The 2,500-nt window shown below is 39.9% G+C and overlaps 1 protein-coding gene across 1 annotated transcript in view; it reads left to right on the plus strand.

Annotated features, from left to right (window-relative positions):
• Window positions 1–1,284: 1,284 nt before the first annotated feature.
• The window catches only part of LOC125041942, a 41,649-nt gene continuing 40,433 nt past the window's right edge, over window positions 1,285–2,500 (plus strand). The window contains exon 1 of the mRNA XM_047637362.1: window positions 1,285–1,550. The gene's annotated coding sequence lies outside the window, so the exon portion shown is untranslated. The remainder of the gene's footprint in view (window positions 1,551–2,500) is intronic.

Here is a 2,500-nt window from a genome sequence, read left to right on the forward strand (position 1 = left end):
CCCACGTCTCCATATTTTCTTGACCTCAACCCTTTCACCTCAAAATATCCCACGAAAAGATCCTAGACCTTTTTTTCCCACGGATGTTTTGACAGCACATAGCAGTGGCAATGTGGTCACCTTGTCTATTAGTTATCCAAATCGTTATCTTGAATAAAAAAAATAAAATAAAAAAAATGAAATGGACCTTTCATCCTTTATTTCGAAAAGCTGGTGAGGGTTCTTAAATTATGGAGAACTGAAAGAGAAATGGAAAAAATGAGAGGGATAGAACTCAAAGCATATATTTGATAATAAATCGATATTGATGTTTTAAGCTTGGGAAGCAAGCGGACTAGGGTGTTGTCATAGCTATAATTAAACAGGTCAGTAGCTTGCTGTACTAATGGGCGGCGCGATCTGATGTTATGTGAAAATTCCCATACTCTTGCCCTTTAAACCGTTTGTGTGGAAGTATTTCAGAACACAGTCTTCCTGGATTTGATTTACCTGATTTTTTAAAAATCACGTTGTAACTTTACACCACAAGTTCAACAATCATATGTACACATTTAATAACACTATATTCAAAAGCGCAAATAATTCATAACAGTTAGCAAATTCGAATAATATCATAACCACATAGGATGGTGATAAACCTCAGCTCAGGAATTTCCCTTTTCTGTTTATGGTATGAATAATACGTTAGCAGCTCGGGTACCATCGTCTTTTACATAAAGGGATTTATGCCGATTTTTTATATATATATATAAATGTACCATGTCCCTAAGAACAGGGGCAAGTTGAAGAGACACTCGAAGTCGTGGTTGTGATGTATGGACATCAAAACTCGTCCGCGTCGGTTTATTCTTGAACAATTTTTGTATACGTTGACCGGTAGAGTTGCATGGTGCCAGCGACTCGGGACTGACCTTCACTACAACTGTCTTTATTATTCAAATTTCCTCGCGCTATTAAATCCTCTATACTATCGGACTTCTTGTGCGAAGGTGTGAATACAATCCCACTATGTAGATAGTACAACAGAACCCTGTTTATAAGATAAATGAAAGGAAAAAATACCATTTGATATGGCCAAGAAGAGAACGGGTACATGGCGAGCGTTGGCAACTCGCGGAGTGTGTGTGTGCCCCTCCCTCCTACTCCCACTCCCTCTCTCCCTCTCCTCCTTCTCCTCCTCCTCCTCCTTCTCCCTCATCACCCCCACCCTCACCCCCCGCCCCCTCCAACCAACGCGGCCAAACTTAAAATTTTGTGGATCTTATGACAGTGTCGGTTTCACGGGCGAAGGGTGAGGTCGTCGCCGCTCCGTTGTGGGTCTTCTTCACGCTGTGATTTTTTTTGGAAAAGATAAGAAGATATCGGAACTGGATTTTCTCTTGCTGTATGTGCTGTTTGGTTTGAGAGAAACGAGCGATAGAACTGACTTTCTTACCTTAAGGAACGATTGACCCTTAACCGTGAAACCGTTTTGAAAGAATTGTTTTTTCCTTGGCGAATAAACTCGAGAAGAATTGGACAGATAACTGAACTTGCATATTATCCGAATGGTAAGTACGCTGGATTTTGTTATTTTAGATTAAGCTTATGCCTCAGTGACATGAATTTTTTCAGCCAATATCTTCGATCAGCTGTAGAAATTATGACAATAGATGTATTAGAATTAGATTTCAAATACATCTTGTGGTATAACCGAAGAGCAATAGTTAAATATTTCGAGAAATGCTTATAGTTTGTGTTATTGACATTAGTAAAGTATGTACGTGGTTCAGAAGCGGCGGCAACTAACGTGGTTAATGTTATTTGGCAGTTTACTTAAACACAAACAAATGAAATGCCGGGCTTAGTGAATATTTTCGCATAATGGTACTTTTCCTCAAGATGTCTCCATCTATTTTTTCTTATTGATATATTGAGTGTTTTTTTTTCTCGACAATTGTTATACATCTTTAAAACCATGCAAACAATATTGAATCATAATATAACTGGGAAAGAAATGAACCTGTATTTCATAACTATGATTTAGCACGTTCTGCATATCCGCACACTCCATGCAGAAAATGAACAACATATATCGACCATAGCGACATAACAATCCCATCTACACGGTGGAGGAATCGATAGTAACCCCATTTTATCAGGTGACAGGAGCACTATGTATAAGGCGACACGGTATGCGGTATTGGTATGGGACCCCAACCTCGTGAGAACCATCAATTCAAGTCGACTGTGACGTGAGGTGGTGACTTCAAGGCAGGTCCTTTGTCAGTTAAATTTTTCTTGGGCATGGGACGATTTCTCGAGGTTATGAGAGGAATATGCAGGTTGGGGGAGGGAGAGGGGGGGAGGTTAAGGTCATATACTTGGGTGTTGTGGGTCGTGTTAATGTGTGGGTTTATTAATTATGCATGGTTGGAGTATGAGAGAGTCGTGGGGTTTGCCGATCATGTATTCCTGCTGAGGACTACAACGCCTTCTCTTGTTCTTTTCGCTTCTTTTT

This window comes from Penaeus chinensis, chromosome 31, assembly GCF_019202785.1.
Source record: "Penaeus chinensis breed Huanghai No. 1 chromosome 31, ASM1920278v2, whole genome shotgun sequence".
NCBI lineage: Eukaryota > Metazoa > Arthropoda > Malacostraca > Decapoda > Penaeidae > Penaeus > Penaeus chinensis.